The 21,458-nt window shown below is 45.2% G+C and overlaps 1 protein-coding gene across 2 annotated transcripts in view; it reads right to left on the minus strand.

Annotated features, from left to right (window-relative positions):
- The window catches only part of CHST8 (carbohydrate sulfotransferase 8), a 152,363-nt gene extending 143,457 nt beyond the window's left edge, over window positions 1-8,906 (minus strand). The window contains exon 1 of one of the 2 annotated variants that reach the window (XM_027663757.1): window positions 8,836-8,906. The gene's annotated coding sequence lies outside the window, so the exon portion shown is untranslated. Of the gene's footprint in view, window positions 1-8,621; window positions 8,669-8,835 lie in introns of those variants that run through there. The other variant, XM_027663755.1, reaches the window with a different exon arrangement.
- Window positions 8,907-21,458: the final 12,552 nt, after the last annotated feature.

Raw genomic sequence — 21,458 nt, forward strand, 5'->3', positions numbered from 1 at the left:
CTGCCCGTGTGCCAGGGCACTGCCCTGGGTTTCCCAGGAGCTGCCTGGCTGTTGCCATGTGCTGGCTGGGAAGGGGGTGAGGACTCTGGGACAGTGTTTTAGCAAAGAGTGGAGGCAGCTGGGGAAACTTCAGAGTTTGGTCCCAAGGTCACAGCCAGAATTGGGAAGGAGAACTCTAAATTACAAAGCTCTGGACTGCAGCCAAGCCCATGGGAAGCTGCATTTAGCATATCATTCTCTAAGCAGCAGGATGAAACCTTAACTCCCTTTCAGACAGAATTTGAATGGAATTTGTTATAAGAACACTCTGATTGAAATATCACCAACTGACTTTCCATGACAACTCGGAAATGGGTTGCAATCGCGGGGGGATCCTCTTCCAACCAGCCCACAATGATGATGAGGGTGATAGAGCCCTATCAAATATTTATGAAAACCAGATGAATTTCTGTGCCAGTGACATGCTGCTATTATAACAGAGACCTCAGATAAACTCCTGACATTAACCTGAGCTGAGGTTTCTCCCCGTGTAAACCAAAGGTAGAACGACAAGCTGATTCTAGTATTTGAAGTAAAAGTGCTGCAACAGAGGTTAATAGCAATGTAGTTAGAAGAACATGGTGCAGGTAAGTGTCATGATTTATTATTTGTAGACACTGTGTACAGATTGCCATCAGTGCTGCAGACCTCCTGTGTAAGCTACAGAATAGCAGAGCTTTATATGTTACAAGCATATACAATATCTAATGCTGTGGGGATACACAGAGTCCTCCAGGAGTGGCAGTATACACAAAACAACATGGGCAGTGCTATTCCAAAGCATTAAACAATTACAGTTTTTATGAGAAAAGGATGAATTCATCATTTCAAGGATGAAAAAGTCACTTTAGATTTTACATGTTGAAAAAATAAAATTTAAAAAAAAATCCAGGTAAATTTTCTGTATCATAAAACTTCTGCATCTTGCTGTCACACCATCAGCTCTGAGACTGCTATTTAAAGATGAGAGATAATATTATTGCCAGTCCTAGTGGGAAGAGGGGCAGCTTGAAGGCAAATCCCCTCCCCCTAGTTTACAAAGGAGGAATAGTGGCATTAATTGCTGAAAACAGCTGCCATCCTTCATCTTGGCACTAAGGTAGGTGATGGAGAGCAATGAAGAGATGCTGGAGAGTTTGGGGAGGACTGTGCAAAGGCAGACAGGTCAGTAATTTATCGGACAGCAGCTTCCTTGGATGGCTCATACAGCCATAAGGAACACGGAGATGTGAACCATTTTGTGAACAAATTTAAAACATCGTCACAGGGCCTTGTGACCAGTAGTGGTACTAAAAAGAAACCAAGCAAAGTGATCCAAATAGCTGTCGAGAAGAAAAGACAGAAAAGTCATAAATTAGCTCTGCAGTTGGAGAGGGAAGTTTTTGGATGCGAGTGTGATACTTCTGGGGAAAGCTGGAAAAAACTATGTAAGTGTTTGTAAAACATCACAGAGATGGCAGGAAGGAACTTTCCCTAGAACTGGTGGATGTGTAAATCTGTGTTGGATGGACTAACTTTTGGACTGGGAGATGGAAGGATGAAACAATAGCTGGTCATCACACCAACTCTGCCTTGCACCCCAGTGCTGTGATAGCCCCCGCACGAACAGGTTTGGATCACTGCAGATTAGGACAGGATTATCTCTTCTGTTACCAGGCAAATACATTTCTGCCACAAGGAAAGGGCTGCGTTCTGTCCGTACTCCCTTCTCTGAGCCTTTGGCATCTGCTAAAATGAAGAAAATAGCTGCTCTTCTGAGCTGCAACACAAAGAGGAGATTCATGGCATCATCCCATCCATGTTCCTGCAGCCTAATATGTTTTACTGACCAGGATGCTACTCGTACAATTTCTTTCTTTATTTCCTAGATCTTTTCACAAATGGATTTTGTGATTCCTGAAAAATGAGAAGTCCAAAGGTTCACAAAACTACAATCTGTGTGCTTTTCTTGCCAAATGAAAGAGCAACTTAGCTTTTATCCCATTTATCCCTTAGTCTAACTTCTGATGCACCCTTTAGATTTCTGAATTTATTTTACTAATTCAGCTCATACTGATTTATATGCTTTAAGCAGATCAAGCAGCTCATGCAAAAAAACCCTGTTAAAATATATTAAATAATTATTTATGTAACATCTTCCATTAAAGAACCTAAAAGCAACAGGAAAATTAATTGATCTTCTTTGACCTGAGTAGTTTCCCCATTTCAGGACATAAAAATGAAGGCATATTAAATCATGTATTCAAATGTAGGCGCCTAAAGTCAGTCATCTAAATATACATGTCACCAGCTAACTACTGCTGTGATTCTTCCAACTCAGAAGGGGATCCGGTTTGCATTTGAGGACCACACTGAAGAAAGGGAGAAACCACTCCATCTCAAACAATTTCTGTGCAAGTATTAAAGGAACCCCAATTTAAAGACCAGAATCTCCTTCAGTTTTGGCTCAAATTAGCAACTGCTAAAAAATAAAGCAACTTCTATTTAGCTCCCACCTTCAAGTGGATGTCAGACCGCAGGCACTCGGTTCAAAAAGCACTCAGAAAGTTTATGTAAATGCTCCCACCACCTTTCCCAAGGTGAGTAATTACTGCTCTCCCAAGAAGTGCCATTTACTTAACATTTCCTGGCCTTCCCGAGGTTGGTTGCTGTATGAATGGGGGTTGGCAGATCAGGCTTGGCAGCACTGCAGGCAGCATCTGTCCTTCTGTCCTCACCCCCGGCACAGCCGGCAGCCTCCTCTCCCAGGGCACTGACTTGCACTTCGGGAGGGAGGCTTCTCTCTGATGAAGACTGAAAGGCCATTTATGGATGCTCTGATACACATTTCAAATTAAGTGTTTTAAGGGAAGTGAAACAATTGCCAGGTTTGCGTGTTTAATGGACCTTGAGCTATAAACAGTCCCCAAAAATGCCTGGTTAATATTGGTTTGACAGTGGATTGGCAAAGTGCTGAGCTCTGAAACATCAAATTAGCATTGATTTGTGAAATGTTACTGAAAGGTTTCTTAAAATCTGCCAGGTTCTGAAATCAATTTAGGAGAAGAGGGTTTCTCCCCCACCCTGCCCTTTTTAAAGTCCTTTCTAGTCCCTTACCAGGAGTCCAAGGACATTCCTTCAGAAATGCTTTAGAAATGTTAATTCTTTTCAAACTTCATTTTCCCATCCTCATTCAAGAGTGATCGATTCCTCCCAGAGTCTTTCTTCAGCGTACAGTTTCCACTGCCCTCGATGTGGGTCGGAGGGATGAGCTGTGGTGCCCAGCCGAGCTGCAGCTGGACTCTCAGACGGTGCGTGTTGGACACTCTGGGATGCAGGTGCTCCGCTGCCTCCAGCGCACGGCTAATAACTTCCAGGTGGGATTTGAAGGAACTGGCACTGCCCCATCACATTCCTCTACGGCTTCAGTCCTGGCAACTCCAGCAGCTTCCCCTCTCCCTGCATGATGTTAATACAGCTGCGCTCAGCGGCCCCTGCGACGCTGGAACACCCTCAATAAACAGGGGAAAGCTGCCAGGCTCTGCTCTCCGAAGGGTTCACGACTCCACTGCAGCTCCGGCTCCGCCTGCCAGAGCCGGGCTTTGTTAACCTTCCTGGCAGCCTGCTCTGCTCTGCTCTGGGGCTCCTGGGACGCTGCCGGAGCCTGGCCACAGCCTGGCCACGAAGGGGAAGAGTTTGAAGAAGGCTTATGCTGCCAGAGGAGGAATTCTCCAGGGTGGCCTTGTCCTGGTTGGTATTAGCTCACTTTGCTTCCATTTTGCTCTATGGGTTTTCAAGAGCAATGACAGAAGAGCGTACATTGAATCAAGACAATCGAGATAGAATGGTGACATTTTTCTCCAGAATTTTTGTCTTCATCTAAGCAGGGTTACAAATGGTAGGGTAAGGTTCCAATATCTGTTAACAGACACCTCCTTGAAAACGTGCTGTAACAGCTATTCAAATGTTTTGCCAGCAAAAGTCATGTAACACCACCTGTGAGAGAGACTTGTGACATTGGTTTTGATCCCCTGAAAGAATGGGAATTGGCTTTCCAAAGGAAGCCACTGAATGGACCATGTGATGGTTGTTTACTATTAGGGATGCATGCTGTGGTGTAGTTACCACGAGGTGGCACATGCCAACACCTAATGGCTCCAAAAATGGCACTGCCAGACCTGGAAGGTCATCCCCAGCATGGCAGGGTGTGCTGCAACAGTGTCCTCCCTTGTTCCAACCCTTCTCAGCTGTCCTCCCTCTCTGCTCTTCACATTTTGTGAAAATGGGCCCTGCTGTCCCCTGATTTGCTCTTCTCACAGCGTGTGCTCCACTGCTGAAGCCACAGCTCCAGGTTTCAGTGGGCACTGGGAGCAGACACTGTGCCTGCAGAACACCTCCCTGCAGAGCAGCTGCTCCAGCTCCTGCTGGACTGCCATGGTTGTGCTTCAGAGAAACAGAAAACTCCTGGAAGTACCTCTGGGACCTCGTTTGTTTGTGGTGGTCCCCAGCATCTCTCACTCAGCATCAGAAACTGGAGGCTGAAGGTGCTGCTCCTGTGCCTCAGCTAAAGCCAGAGAGAAATGTCAGCTGCTGTGTGATGACTAAGTCTCACATGCTTATTGCTCCTATCAGTTAGAGCTCTTAATCACTTTGTGCTGTTTCATCCTATAACATGAATTCACTTCAAGCTGTGAAATTCACCATTTTTGCCATGACTAATTTGTAAAATCTGCCACCTTCCTTTGTGGTTCCGTTGTGCCCTAGTCAGGCATCATCTGTCTGATTAGGGAAATCTGTGATTTGTTTCTTGCAGTTGAGCCAATACAATTTCATTCCCCTCCTTCCTCCTCTTTGCACTCGACTGTGATTTTGCTGTCACTTTTGCCTTTGGATGTGCTGGAGCTGGAGCACTGTGGAGCCATCTTTGCTGGGGCTTGCACAGCAAGTCCTGGCTTTCCTCCTCTGTAGAACCTGTGCACAGGGCTCAACCTGACACAAGACGAGGCTTTAACCCCAGCTTTGGTTAAAGCTGCTTAGGTCTATTATATTATGTTTACCATCTTACTACATTTCTCCCAGCCTGGTTGCCGAAATATTTTGGAAATCATTTCCCACCTACCTTGCCAGTGCCTTGTTTCACATACATTCATCTGTTACTCTTTATATTGAACATTGCTGGCATTACTAAATGCTATAAATATACCCAGTATACCATAAAAATACACAAGCAGATGACTGGTCTTGCCTACAAGAAATACTATGAATTTTTCATTTTTTCACATGCTCTGGGCAAAATCCAGAGGGTGCTCAAGGAACATCTCATAACTCAATTGGGTCCTAAATTCCTATTTTCTCACCGATTAGTTAATGTCTAAAAATATTTTCCCACGCTCTTAATGTCTTAATTGTTCCTTGAAGACATTGCAAACTCACCCACCCTTTTTTTACACCGTCTTACAAACCCAGTGAAATATTATTTTAGTATTTCTGTCACTGAAATACAATGATAAATGGTCTTCTTTTAAGATCAGTGGGAACAGAATAATGGATGTGCAGGAGAGCTTATTGACTTGCTTTTGCCAAAACGGAGTCCTGCCATGAAGTTTAGAAGGATCACAAGATGCCCTGGATACTTCATGGTTCTCTTTGTTTAATGGTAAAGCTTATAGGTTTGGGCTACACAGTTTTACAAGATAAAGATAGAAAAGCAAAGGGAACCTTCCCTCCTAGCTCTACTTATTTTCACCATAACTTTCCTTCCCATCTCTCTGTTTTTGTACTCTACCTTTTTTTACCAGTTTCACTCAAAATTAATCACCTCCCTGTCTGAAAAACAGTAATGGAAATAAGATTCAGTAGCATGATTTCTCTCAACAGATAAATAAATGGGCAAATCTCCAAGAATCCCTGGCTATAATTAACCCTTTATCAAAATCCCAGAAGAGGAGGTTCAGGAACATCCCAAGAGCTGTTCATTACTTTGTCTGGCTATCAGAAAACCTATGGGCCTGATGATGCTTCTGCCCAAACAGTGCCCAAATGTCTCTGAATGACCCTGAGAGCAGGATTAGGGCTGGTGCTCAGCACCCCATGCCCTCCTCTGTATTTGCTGCTTCCAGCACAGCAATCTTGCAGCCACACCAGCCCGAGCTATTTACTCACCACCACTGTGGACTAATCAGATGGCAATAAAAGCTTTTACTGTGCCATCCTGTTTGTGATCAGCAGAAACATAAAAAGCATGAGAGAAAATTGATTTTTGGCATTAATTGTGAGCAAAGAACATTATACTGAGTACAGAGAGGGTGGGTTTTTTCAGGCAGAAAGATTCTATTTTAGTCTTTGAAAAGTGATTCTGGAAGATGCTGAGCTAAGCCCAATGGACACACTTTTCAAATACCATAAGGCAAAGAGTAGTTACTGAATCTCCTCAGTCTTATTAGCTTACATAAACATAAAAATTTGAATAATGTTTAAAAAGCTAAATTCTCCAGATAATCAGTAAGTGTTCATTACTGAGATGTAGCAAATATGCATGAGATTTCCCCGGTGACATTTTGGTTGCACGACTTAAAAGGTGTAGAAAAGCCTTCTCCACGTGGGGCCGGGCAGAAACTTCTGCAGGCTCCAGAGGTCACTCAGCCACAGCGTGGACCTTCCTGGTCCCCTTCAGGAAGGAGCAGGAGGAAATCAGAATTCACTGACTTGTGCTACAGCTCTGGTGATTTATAAATAAATCATCCCCACACAATGATTGATGTCTCCATATAAATAATTAAGTCTTGACCTTATGTTATGACACCTGCTAAATTTTTTGGCACTTGAAACCAGTGCTCAGGAGAGATCCTTGACTCTGGATAAATAAAGGTGGGACTGAGTTCGAGGGGAAGGGGGAGCCAGGTTGTTATTTACCCTCATTTTGTTCTGTTTGATTCCATCAGCTAATTGATGATGATTATTAATCTCCGTTGCCATCTACCCTATGGATTTAATTCCTGCCTGTGATTGCTGTTGGAAAGTTTGCTCCATTAGAAGCAGACTTTGATTGGATTTCCAGTCACCAGAGTTTCCCAGAGCTCCCCCAAATCACTGTGTGACCTAGTCCAGGCACTTTACACTTTTTTTTTGGACTCTTTACTTTGTTTGGTGGCAGGTCTCCAGTAGCCAGGCTGACACTGTCATTCTGCTCAACCAGGCTAGGTAGCAGGTGTCAGCAAAAGTTTAATTTGGAAGCTCATGAATTCAAAAGAAGAGCTTAACAGTTATCCCCAACACCGAGAGCTGCTGTGGCCTGAACCTGGAAAAGAGAAAATCCCAGGGACATGAAAGGAATTGATGAGACACCAGGCATCTGACAAAATGAAATCTTCTTGGGATAAACTGGGGATATCTCCCCCCTCAAATAGTGAGCATCATTAATAAACAAAACGGATTTAGCAATGGCATTTCCAATTTTCACTTCTGAGACTGTTCAGGTTTACCATTCACCTTCCCTCACTGCTATTCAGCCCATTCTCTGAAGAGCTGCAACTTTTAAATCTTGCAATAAAATACAAGCATTTCAGCGTAAGCATCTAACATAAAAAAAAAAAAAAAGAGCATCTTTAGGTTTTTTGAAGCATGTTAATCTGCACGCAACACAAGTCAGCTATAGACAGAAAACAACATTATAACACAATTACAATAAGGGCTTTCCTAACTCCTCAAAAAGCTTAAAAAAATAATCACACAGCTACGACCGGGTATCACATAATTTCTGGCTACTTCCACAGCCAACACCGGGGAATCCCAGGTGTCAGCCAGGTGCCTGGGCTGTCCGGTTGCCCATCTCTAGCACACTGGGGCTAACACACTTGGACAAATTATCCTCTGCCGTGTGTTTGCCGTGGTTTGAATCTGCCCGTTCTGGAGCGCTGGGTGAGGTGTAAAGTGGCTTTTCAAGGTCCGGGCTGCCCGTGTCGCCCAGCAGGGGCGGGGGGATCGGGACGTGCCGAGAAGTGCTCCTCCGGGAGAGCAGCGCCCAGAGCAAACCCCTGTCCTCTACACAGAACTCCAGAAATGAAAAAGTGCCCTCCTGTCCCCTCGCACCGCTCCTGCTCGCACACGCTGAACTCCGGGAGAACTGGGTTTCCAGTCTAGGGAGATGCCTGCATTTATCAACTAGTTTGCTTTGAATCCCGTTATTTTCGCCACACAAACCCACGCCGGACTCGCAGCCGCGAGCGGGCACAGCCCGGCGGAGCCGCCGGCTCCATCCTCACCTGGAGTCGTGTCCCGGTGCCCGAGCGGGGCTGGGCCGGCCCCGCCGGGCTGCGGGGGCAGCGGAGCGGGATGGGGCGGAGGGGCCGCGCCGCAGCCCCGGGGCGACCCCCGCCCCTCCACCCCCAATTCCCGGCACCGGGAATTACGGTGCCGCGAGGGCAGCCCTGAGGTGAGGGGGTCGCACCGCCGGGGAAAGGGGGGGACACGGGACGAGGGTCCCCATCGCAAGTTTGGGCACTTTCCCGAAGTGGTGCGGGGAAAAGTTGGGGAGCGGCCGGGGGTGCGGGGGGCCGGGGTGCGCAGCGCGGCCCGGGGACGGGGACGGGGGTCTCACCACTGACCTGCCGCGGCCGCGCCGCCTCCCGCGCCCGCTCAGCGCATCCTCCGCGCCGCTCCCGCCGCCGCCCTGCGCGCCGCAGCCGCGGCTCCGCGCCCGCGATGCTCGGCGGGGAGGAGAGAGTGAAGCGGGACAGCCCGCCCGGAGACGGGAGGCCGCCGCCCCCTCCCCGCCCCCCGATCCCCGCTCCGCGCTCCGCTCGCCCCCGCCCCGCGCACCTCCGGCAGCAGGTACGGCCTCCGCCGGGAGCGGCCCCGGCCCGGCCGCGCCCCCGCGCATCGTCCCCCGCCGCGGGCGGGGCCGCCGCCTTGCCAGGGAGCCGCTCGCCTTTCCGGGCAGCCGCTCGCCTTTCCGGGCAGCCGCTCGCCTCCGGAGCCCGACGCGTCCCCGCGGCTCGGGCTGCGCCGGGCGGTGTGTGAAGGGCAGCGCCGTGTCTGCCGGCGCGGGTGTGACCGCCCTGCGCGCACCCGGCTCCTGCATCCCGAGCCTCCGCCCGCGCGGCTCCCACAGAGACAGCGCAGCCCCCGAGCGGGAAGTTGCGGGGAGCGAGGAAAGGTCCCGGGCAGGGTGCTGGGAGAGCCTCTGCGCCCCTGCTGCCCGGTGTCGTCTGGGAGGAACGGGGCAGGGAGGCTTTTCCGTATCCTCAGCGTGGATACGAGCATCCTGCCGGGCGTCTCCTGCGGGCTGCGGTTTGACATCGTTATTGAAAATATATGTGTTTTGAGACTAGTTGGGAAGATCCGTGGCCCACACTTGCTCCCAAAAGGAGGCGACTGTGAACACACGCCTCAAGGGCAGACACAGTAGAATTAACTGGAAGAGAATTGAAGTGGTGGTGCCCTCAAACAACAAATCGGAGCAGACTCACTGTAGCCGGGGCATGGTGGGCACCAAGGTGCCTTTTCTTGAGCCTGGATATGGACTGTGGAGTAACTGCATAGAAGGGGCCTCTTGCACTCTCTGCTGGCTATTTCCCACCCTAAAATACCGGGAGGTTTTTGAGTGCGTCTGTGCAGCAGAATAAAGAGTCTAATAAGAGCAAAACCAGAGTATGGCTGTGGTCCCTAAGAGTGGCCTGGGTGGCATGCCTGGCTATTGCTACTGTAATTAAGTGACTACTGACTGAAATTAAGAAACTCCAGAATTATATTAAATAGTGCCCCCAGAGCCTGGGCATCGAGGGGGTGCCCTGCACCTGCTCCTCAGCTTCGGGTGTGTGGGTCCCAGGAGCTGCCCTTGCTGCCAGGGAGCCACGGGAGCAGGGTTTGCCAGCAAACAAAGCCAGATGTGTTGTGTTGAGTCCCCACCATCCAGCCTGAGCCAGACACTCTGTGTGTACAATGTTAAATGTGTGTCAAGATGGAGCCTATCCACAGCCCTCAGAATAGTTTCAGGTGTGTTTTATAAATAAACTATGACATTTATCCTGTGACTACATTAGCAGAAATACATTATACTTAGTGTGCTCCCCATCAATCAATTGTTCTGACTAAGTAGGTGTTATTTATTAAAGTATTGATTAGGGACCCAATTCTGTAGTCCTCAAGGAAACCAGTTCTTTGCTGATAGGATGGAGTATTTGATTGAGAGTTTCGAGGCCAGACTTTATGTAATTCTATTGTCATAGGAAAAAAAGGTGCACGTGATACGGCTTTCCAGGGGAAGATGCATTCATGCCACTTGGAGTTCAAAGGAAGAATAACACGTGAAAACTGCAATCATTGCTTTACCTGAGCACCTTCTGTCCTACTCTCTGTGGCGCAGGGCGCATAAGCTGTCACAGCAAAAATAATAAGCCTAACTGGGGAAAGTGAGTTACACACAATAAATGTAAAACATTCCTCGATGTCTGTTGCTATGGCAGGTGACCGGGGAGAATACTGTCCTCCAAGGGCCAACTCCTGCTCGTGTGGCACAAGGAACCTTCCCTGCTACACCCCTGCTGGACACCTCTGTGAGCAGGCTGAGCAGAATGTGGCTCTGTATTCTTTATTCAGGTTGTGTTATGAAAAAATGCTTTATTTGAATGACCTTGAAAACAAAGCTCCAAACAAGAGTCCTGGCACTAGGTCAGTGACTGTGAGTTCTCTGCCCCGCTGCCTGCAAGACTCACAATTACGTTTTTCTTCAGTTTTAACTCCGATACTTGCAAAAAATTCCCAAGAATTTGAAAAATAAGGTATCTCAAACCAACGATTTCTGGGGGTTATTTTTGTCTTTGGGAGGATTGATTTTTATTTTTTTCCCTCTCTGTCTCCAGTGGAACAGAAGGCAACGTGAATCCCTTTTGTTTACTTCTTTGTTTCTGCTCCTGACTGCTTAATAATATAAGCAGATGTGTATGGCTCTGCTGTAGTCTGGGGCTAGTTAGTGGCTATTACAAAGTTAGGAGGAAGAGCAACAATCACAAAACCTTGGTTTTGAGAGAGTAGAATGAACAAAGAGGATAGAACACAAGAAAAAAAAAGAAGAAAATATTTATGTAAGAAAACAATATACTTCATAAATGCATATGCTAGAACAATGAAAGATTCTTATTCAGTTATTTCTAGGAAATGAGATTTCTAATTATTTTGATATTAAAACACGTTACAGTAAATTCAATATTTATTGAAGGGAATCTTTTTTTTATTAGTTGCACAGACTCATACAGTCAGGGTGCAAAGAAACATCCCAGCATATAATCTAGTATTGTTGTGATCTAGCAATACTAGTGCTGTGCTTATAATCAGGATTTCTGGTTATTATACACTGCAGACTGTCACTTAAGGGTCCTTTATAGATTCTAATTTCTTTTAAAACTGGAAGGAGTTGTTTACCTTTGCTTAGTCCATCAGCAAATGCAACTTATATTTTCAGAATGTTTGCTATGGAAAGCTGGAAAACAGTTGAGGGTGAGTGAAATAAATTGTAAAGTTGTTTTTGGTGTTTAGATACATGTAAAATATTTCTAAAGGAAGACACTGTAAATTATTTATCTTGGTCATTTGGAGACTGATATTTATAGCAATACTGTCTGAATGCTTTAGGAAAAAGATTATTTCCCCCAATCTGACAATTATTTGGGGAAAAAAAGTAATTTTTTAATATTATATATCATAGGAAAGTTCATCTTATACTGAGTCTTTCTTCATCTCTCAGAAAATAGCACAGAGAAAAATGAAGAGAACATATGGTGTCTTCTATCAGTCAGTCATCATTACTGCTTCTTCACACTATGTCATCACCCCACAAATAGCAAATGAGTGTGAATTTCGCCCTGCTGAAAGAGAAAAGAAAAAACTGGTTAGTGCAGCCAGCCAAGTAAAAAAAAAATTAATAAATATTACAATAGCATCAACTGGAAGATCATATAAAATATTAAAGACAATGAGAATGCAGAGGGAAAACCCCCTAAACTGTCAAACAATAGTATCAAACCTGAAAATGTTGAGCTGGAGCAGAACTCATGAATTTCTCTTGATTTGATAACCAAGCTTGAAATATTGATGGGACACAGTCTCTCCTGCCCATTCTTTATGAATGATTCTGTGCTATTTGTGGTACTCAAACAGACAGAACTCAAATAAGAACTGTGAGGAATATAATGTAATAGTTTGTCTCTGGGGCTTCCATAAAATCCTGAATTTCCTTTTAAAGCAGACATCTAGGAAAAATATAATTTTATTTAATTCCCTGATATTCCTATTACACTTCTAGTGTAAAGGTTGCAATTCAAATCCTTATCTGCAAAGCCCCTCTGCCATTCTTAGTCTCTTGAAAAGAAATATATGACAAAGCAACCTTGGAAACAGCTGCCGTAGGAACTTAATAAACCCCAACACTTGAAACATCCATCCCAGCTTTGGAAGGGATAATTCAAAACCACTCTCCTATAGGAGCAGCAAAAGCAGTTGAGGTTTATGGGGAAAAAAGGTATATATACATATGTGTGTGTGTGTTTATCTGTAATATTATATATTTCTGGAAATCTGGCAAATTTTCAGGCCGGAAAAACCAAGTGTTCATTTTTTCTTCTACCTCTTCCCCTTCCCCCAGTGTTATTGCAATACTGCACAGACCCAAAGCAGCTCCGAGTGGCACATCCAGAATAGTGCAACAAAGCAACAAATTAAGAGCCTTGTTGGAAACTCTAAAGCAAATCTGGGCCAGATTGTCTCCCAAATCTCTAATCCCTCATTCCCTTTGGATCCTTCCCTCAAAAGCAGCTCATAACAGGATGCTAATGCACCTGGAATTGAGCCCCATACACAAGCTACATGGGGACCAAGCTCACCTGCCAGCTCCTCTCATTTTGGTGCCCAGCTGAAATAGGTGCTTGGTAAAACCATGGTTCAAACTATTGCCTATACAGATTCTTGAGCTAGACTTAAATTTCTTCTATGACCAGTCCCAGGATCTGATTATATCACTGATGGTGCCTTAGAGTAGCCAGGCCTGACTGGGGGAACACAGCTTTTCTCTAAAGACCATTTTCTTACAATTGCTTACACACAAGCAGCCAGTGAGGATGAGCTTGGCAGGCTGGGACATGGGACAGTGGCAGGTAGGGCTGTGGAAGAGGGAAAAGAACAAGGCAGTGCAAGGTATAGAAGGTAATGGTAGGTAGGCAATGCTAGGGATAGAAGAAAGTGGAATAAAAGTGCATTTTCTGGGACTTAACCAAAATTTAAAAAAAAATGAAATAATTCCATGCACTCTGCCCCTGGAGCAACTCTTCTCCACGGGTATATCTGGCAAGGTTTCTATGGAGAGGCAATGTCTTTATCAGACCAAGAAATATCAGTGGGACAAATTGTAGGGTACAAAACCATTCTTTGGGAACAAAATAGAAATCTCTGAAAAAATTATAGAAACCTCAAAGGACAGAATTTGAAGAGATGTATTAGATCATATGATTTGTCCTTTGGTAGCAGCAGTAACAAATTGTCCCCTGGAGACAGAGAACATCAGTTATTTCATAAAATATAGCCAAAAGGCCCAGAAGGGACAATATTGTTTAGAAAGGGAAGCCTGAGAAGCATTTGATTTAGTCTAAGTGAGAACAGCCAGACCTACCAGGCTCAGAATCCAAAAATGGCACTCCAAACTTCTCTTTGGAAACTCCATGGATCATCTAGAGTAACTGGGAGCTGGAGCTTTTGTCTTTGTTACACTGGGGAGGTGCTGGAAGGGATTCTTTTCCACAGGATGTACAAAGACATATGTTGAAATACTCCCCAGAACAACACACAGGGGTGCAGGGGTTTGGAGTATTTTACTGCTCCTGTTTTGTCCGTCCTAGGAGACTGGTAGTTGAGAAATTGCTGATGGCCCTTCAAAGGACCGAAGCTGAAGGTAAATATTGTTTTTCAAGACGTAATTTGTTGCAGGTGGTACGATGTGCTGTTCTAAGTTTGGGTCTCCACTGGATGTATTCAAATCCCATCCAGTTCTGGCTTTGGGGGCTTGGGGCTCTTTAGGAATGGCTTCATTGTCCTGCATGGATTTGCTTTGTCATTTCCAGAGACAGTTAAACTCAGGGACAGAATTTGTGTGCACCTCATGTGCAGCTCCTTATTGACTGTGTTTGGACAAGAAATGGAACCATGATCCATCAGTGTAGTGATGGACTGTACTGTGCAGCTGTTGGGGTGACACTGAGCATGTTTTCCCCAGTGAGTGTGTGGAATAAATCATACTGGAAAGATGAATTGGAGAAAAATATGCTCAATGTTGGCTAGCAAAAGTGATCCTAGTGGGATCACTCCATCACTGAAGGAATGTGTCACAGCTCTTTCATAGGTGACATAAACAAGTTCCTTTTTAGGCTGCCGGGAACAGGGGCAGATCTCCTGGCACTTGCACTGATTCTTCTCAATGTGATGTGTTTTGTGAGTTGGTGGTATGACTCAGCAGAGAGGGAGCACTGTGCAGGCTGTAAACCTGCTCCTGAACATCCGTTCTGAGGACCAACAAAGCACAATGTACAAAACCCACAACACTCTTCCCAGGCTCAGGTTAGGCCTGGCTCCTGATCCCTTATCACAGACCTTCTCTCTCTTCAGCATCTCTTGCCTTCTGCTCCTTTTTCCCAGGGAATGTGCCTCTGTGCTGTTCATCCCACCCACCTGCTGCAAAAACAAACCTGCCTTTGACCAGACCTTCCTACCACCTCTTTTCTTTGCTGTTTCTATCTCTTCCCTCTCATGTTCCTATTAACGGTACTACCTTTTTTTTTTTAACATATAATGTGAAGAATTGATTTTGTGTGTGGTTCATGCAGAGGGGGCTGAGCCTGTGAACGAAGCCAATGTTTCTTTTTCTTTCTTCTACCATTGTTTTGCATCTGTCATGCTGTTTTCAATAAACAATTAAAGTACAAGTATTGTGGTCAACTGGGATTTCACCTAGTCTGCTTCCTTGAATATCCCTCCTGTGAAGTGGGAATGCCACATTCTGGAGCTGCTGTATGATACACGATTTCATTACATGAGACTGCTCCCTTTTTCTCCTGCACTCCCACTGCCTGGAATACTGAGAGGAGCAAAACCAGGGGCAAAGGGGAAGCCATAGATTTAGGCCTGGATTTGCATGACCTCATTGGCTGGGTTTTGTTTGCAAACCCAAGGGTGCTTGAGATTCAGGTCACTTCTCTCAATCCCCCTGCAGTGGTAGGCGTGTGTGAATGTATCAGAGAGGAGAGACAAATGACTCACATTATGATCCATCTTTATTTCAAATAGTACTCAGCAAAAGAAGAGGGTGGCTTTTGTGTTGCAAACCCCTGTTGGTTTAATATTTATTTTGCCAAGCTGGGTGTGGTTTGGGCAGAGGTTCTATATATCTTAACACAGAGAGGGTGAGGGCAGCACAGACCCGTGATTTTTAGTCTGGACAGCTTCTCAGAGGAAAGCCAACAGATCAATTAGGGAAAAAAAAAAGTAAACTATCTTTGACCTGTAGATTTTCCCCTGATTCTTCCCTCTCGTTCTCATTTCTGAACAGTCATTGTCATCTTGTCTCATTAGAGGCAATACAATCTGAAGGGTAAGAAGGCAAAAATCCTGGCTATTGACATATTGACATATGTGATGCAAACTAGCTCTTATTTCCTTTGTAAATAGGGGATTGTGGAAGAGTGTAGCAGATGTCTTATCAACTGGGGAATCTGCTGTTGTCCTTTAAAAATCAGATGTTGCCTAGTTCCTTTGCTTTTCCTTAGAGCTAAAGCAGTGATGCTTCCAGAGTCAGGCTTTCAGTCTTCCCTGAATTTTGAATCACTAAAGCACCTCCAAGGTCACTTCCTGGAATACCTTTGGATTTTCATCACTTTGGGCCATCTGGACTAGATGAGCAAGGTGATGTCAGTGAACTCCTTTGTGAACAACTATCCATATGACAAAGGCAAGCATGTTGTGAAAAGGGGAGGCAAAAGCTCAGGGCAGACTCAGGATTTCAGGTTTATTTTGAACCGAGCAATGTAACCTTTCAAATTCACAAAGCATTGTCAGCTCTTGTGATCCTTTATAAGTCTGCTTGGGTTTGATTTCTGTTTGTATTTTTACTATCTAGGGAAAAACAGATTTTGGCATCCTTTAGTCTGAACGCTGTTAACTGTCATTGTAAGAATAAGGGGAGCAAGAATTCCTTATGTGAGCAAGATTTAATTGACTGGGCACTTAGGGAGAAGAAAAAAGAAAAAGGAATATCTATAGCTGGATTCAGGCATTCTGTCCATTCTGGAAATAAAGGAAGAGAGAACACAAGCTGCTACATTTGTGTGATTGCACTAAAATAGCAGCTTGTGTTTACATTTTAACTTTCCATTATGAGGCTGCTGGCTGTGTAGCTGGAAGCACAGTTTTGGGATGTGGCGAGTACCTGTTTTGTGGGGCCTCTTACAGTACCCAACAGCCAACACACAAACATCATCCTTTTGATGTCAATGACAGCTTCTGAGGCCAAGGCTTATGGCACTGAGGATTTCATTGTCTTTGCAAGTGCCATAAAATGAGAATATGCAGTAAAAAAGAAACACAAATAATGTTTGCTCTGTCTCTCTCAGACTGGTTTTACCTGTACAGTGAAAGTGGTTGGCGACTCTTTGTGTTTCTGTTAATTCAAGACTGCATTGAAATTCTCCCTTATTTCATCCAGGGCCAGGCTCTGCCCTCATGTCCATTTTGGATGGTTTCTTAGTATGTCAAGTGTGTAGTTAGGCTCCAAGTGTGATATGGTAAGGCACAGAGAAATATTTTATAGCCTGTCAGACCTGAAGCACCAATTGCAATGTAAATGTTCTCACTCCTGTATCTAATTCACTCAAACTGATCCCCAGTGCAGGTGATCCCCTGGATGGCTTCCCCAAATACTGATGGCAAAATCACAGCCCTATGCTGGAGGTGCCAGTGGCCTTTATTTTAATAATTCTTAATTGTTACAAAGCTGTTCTTAGGGTTGAAGGAAATCCCCTCCTTCCCCTCCCATTTCCCCAGGTTTTTGGAGAGATTGAATAAAGACCTTCCTCTAGGCTGTCACTTTGCAAATCAAGCTGCTTCTAATCAACACAGTTACTTGTCCTTCTGTACCTTAAAAAGCAATGGCAGAGACCACTGGTAGGAGCTCAGTGGTAACATGTCAACCCTTTTTCATTAAGCATTCCTGCTCCTCCAGCTCTCAAAATACAGTAAACTTTCTGTTTGATCCCACAGGGTCCTTGAAATTTATTTCATTACAGAGTATAATATCTCCTAATGGGAGCTAGGCAATAGACATACCAAGAACTAGGAAACAGGAGATTTTGTGTCAAAAGAGAATTCAATTTTAATTAATCTTTTCAGGGTAATTCAATTAAGTCTTCAGGAGAAACCTATTTCTGCTTTTGCCTACGGTTCCCTACACTGATTCTGCATATTTTCCATCTGTAACTCAGTAGTCCAACAGTACAGCTAAATACAAACCAAAAGATACATGTTAGATGACAACCTGGGAGATTTGCTTGTTTACCAGGATTGGATTTTTTCCTTTTAACAGGACTAGTGTGTTTTGCTGAGAACAGGAAGATCTTTATGGTTTTCCCCATGTCGCATTCTCCTTCCTTCCCTCCCACAATGCCACACACTTGTCTGTGTGTCTATGTGTATCTGTAAGTTTTTCATTAACAAGAAGACTTTCCTTTTCTGACTCTTAATTTAAAAGTGGGAGACACAGTTCTTTGTTGCTACCTCTGTATCCCTCCAGCAGTGCAAGAAAGAGCCCTGTGTCAGCATGTATGGGTGGGATATACATGTGTTTAGTCTCTGTATCTACAACCTCCAGAGCCAGATGTCATAATTCACACACGGGTGACAGCCAGTTTAGAAACGATTCTCTTTAAAATGGAACGAAAATATATAGAATGTATAAACTTGTAGAACTATCTCCTTCCAGCTAGTTCTCCTCCACCCTCTGAACAAGTAATTTCTCAATTTTTATTCTCATTGTGTTTAGGGCTGAAAAAAGAATTTCTTGGCATCACTCTGATTTTTCGTTGCTTTCAAGTAAAGGACCTTTATTTCTCCGATGATATTGTATTGGTTATAAAGGGAATGCCTGTTACCCCAGATGTGCTCTGCCTCCCATCCAGCTGGGCAAGGCCTGTCCTAAAAGGATGAGGTTAGAAGGTAGGTTAGGATTTACTTCCTTTAGGTGTAAAAAGCTCAAAATCATGTAATCTCAGAGTGGTGGTTTTCAGTGACACCCATTTTATGCAGAAGTATCTGGGGGTTTACCATGACAGTGAGGGACTGGTTGGCCAAGTGTGTGCAGGAAGGCAAGTCTGCCCATGGGGCGACCCGCGGTTCTGAGCAGGAAGCCAAGAGCAGAACACACTCCCTCTCCCTCTCTGATTTGTGCTGTAGCCTGTAATAGAAAACAAATTAACACATTCATTTTAATCTTAGGCAAGGAAGAGTGACATATTTGCTTATCTGGGAACACAGGGCGTCGTATCATCTCTGGCAGAATGGGGAACACGCCGGCGAACGGAGACGCCTCTGCAGAGCCGGGGCCTGATGGAAGGTGTGCAGTGAGAGCAGCTGAGTGCTCAGGAATCAGGCTTTAAATGCCCAATTTATTTTTCATTTAATTCTCTCCTTAGCTTTATTTAAAACTGTTTTGATAATGGGAGGCGTTTGGCTTTGGGAGTTTAGCACAGGGCGGGGAGAAAACTGAGATTTTGATTCGCTGTTTCTCTAAGTGTATGTACAGTATTGTTCTTGTTGTACAGTGCAGCTGGAATTCAGATGCACTGCTTCCCCTGAACACAGTGGGTAATACATCTAGCCAGAAAGCTTCACTAGAATGGGGCAGGGAGAAAAAAGAGAAGCAAAGAGTTGAAGGGAAGAGGGTGAAGAGAAAAATGGGTCAATAAAAAAATGGGAAAAAAAATAGTAAAGGTGATAAGAGTGGTAAACAAGAATGAAGGGATAGGGTTTATGTTAGAAAAAGGACAGGAAAATCTGAAGTGGCTTGAGGATGCTGGGAAATCTCATCTTTTCAAAAAATGAGACTCCCTGGGGACCAGAACAAGACCTGATGTTCGAGCATTGCCTCAGAGGCTGAGCAACGTCAGGAGTGAGAAGAAAAGCCTAAAAGGAAACTGAAGAGAAAAATAAGGAGTGATTTTGAAAGTAGTTGAAGTTGTAGTTGGTAACAAGAGGGAGGTGGTGCTGCTTTCTGGTGTGGAGGGTGGACCTTCCATGAGAACTCCCCGTCTTCCAAGAAATATGGTATAGGTTGACTATCCTGTCCTTATGGGCCATTTATTTGACATCTTGTAGAAACTTGCTTTTCATTAGGGGAAGACAAAAGCTGAATCTGAGGTAACAGTTTAATTTATAAAAGAAAGTGTCTTTTCCTCAGCATGTTTAACAAAGGAGTGGAACAGAAGCAGAGAAGGCAGCAGAAGGAAGCCCCGTATGTCTGTCACAGGGTAGCCGTGGCCACTGAGCCAGCAAAGAGTTTGACCCAGCAGCTATTAGCACTTATTTTGGGGCACTTTTGAGACCTCTGTTTCAGGGGCTGCTCAGGCTCCTGACAACACCTGGCACTGAGACACTGGAACACTGCTAGAGTTGTCCCAGCAGTGATGGCTCTTGGGAAGAGTCTCCCCACAGTCTCTGCACAGGTAACACGGTGTAATACTAGTGATGGGCCTCCTTGGGTGGGCCTTTGCACCAGTAGGTGTTAGTGGCTGTAATTGGATTTATCAGGCCTTGGACTTCCTCACCTGAGGCTCCTCCTAGCCCAGGTGAACTGGTTTGCCCTGTCCACACTAACTGTGTGTTGTCACACAAACCCTCACTTTCTCTCTTTGTGTCCACACTGCCATGCAGCATGGTAAACTATCCAGGAAGTAGATAACAGGTGAGCAGAGCTAAGGACTACACAGAGGACAGGTTGTGGTGTAGAGCAAATGCCTGGAGTTGTCTTCTTTGACCACACAAAGAGCTGCATCTGTTGAAAACAAAGCAGATTCTGTGTTCAGTTGCTTTAATTCCTGTGGGAATACTGAGACTGAGACAAACTGGAGTAAAAGTATTAAAAGTATTTAAAAATAATATAAAAACTTGTTTTCTTGAAAATATCTGATCCATGGACGATTCTTAAGAAATGTTCTTAGAAAATTAGATAAATAATAAGGAACCCAAAGAAAAATCCCAGCAGTGTTCAAAGTGCTCTTTGATAGGCTGCTGTAGTGGTTTGAACCTTGTTTTCCCCCAGAGGCTGAAAAGTGGTAACCCCCAGGGGTGGAAACCCCTGGAAGTTTTGAAGTTCTGTCCAATGAGTGCTCCTGCAGAAATGTAAACATATCACAAGCACCGGAAGAGAAGAGTTGTAGTTTGGTTGTTAGAAGCCACGAGGCTTTGTTGTAGAGCCACGAGGAAAGGGGCTCGGAGCCCCTCGGGGCCTCTGGGGCCCCCCAGCCCCAGCTGGGGGCTACAGAGACTTGGAACAGTGTTAAGCTGGACTATGTGTCTGTAGCTGTGAGCTGGGAGATGTTTTCTCCAAACTGGGCAGCGGCCGGAGAAAAGCAGCAGAGAAAAGACCAGAGAAGCGGTGGCAGTGTCCAGAGGTTGTGGCTAAGAGCCAGGACAGATAAGAACTGAACCGGAGGAAGCAGCAGAAGCCCGCAGCAGAGCTACGGAGTTCTGGGGGTAAGAACTGATATTAGGCCCCCCAAACTCTTTTGAGACCTTCTGGAAGGAGGAAGATGATGGACTCTTACTTGAAAGAGCCTTGGAGTGCTACAGCACTGCAGAGAGGAGCTGAGAAGCTCAAAGGTGTCCTGAAGCTGGACCGGGACGGAGAAGGAATGCGGGGGGGTTGACCTTGGCCCCCCTCGCTGCTGCTGCTAAGCTAGCAGCCTTGAGACAGAGCACGGAGCTCTGCAAAGGGGAATTTCAATCCCCTGAGGAAGGGACTTTCACGAAGATGCCCCTGCATTTCGTGATATACCTGTGGTGACGCGAGTCTGGTCCCTGCTGGCAGCCCACAGGTGAGGCCTTCGCTTGGACCGAAGGAGAGCTGAGGGGCTTGGAGACCCCCTTGTGTGTATTGAACAGAGATCCAGCTACAACAATCCAGTTACTGCTGCATGCATGAGATGAGGAGACCTGCTGCCCTAGAAGAGATTCCTGAGAGACTGGAAGGGATCTGTCCTTCTTTCCCTCCTGGACTTTTATTTGGAGGGGAGAAGAGATCTGATCCATTGTAAATACTATATGTCATGGTAGAGATAGTTGTGATCGTGTGTATAATGTGTTATAGTATTTATTTGTACAGTCATTGTAATATATTCCCTTTCCCCCACTTTGAG

Source organism: Corapipo altera, unplaced genomic scaffold (genome assembly GCF_003945725.1).
Source record: "Corapipo altera isolate COAL_440 unplaced genomic scaffold, ASM394572v1 140b, whole genome shotgun sequence".
Taxonomy (NCBI): domain Eukaryota; kingdom Metazoa; phylum Chordata; class Aves; order Passeriformes; family Pipridae; genus Corapipo; species Corapipo altera.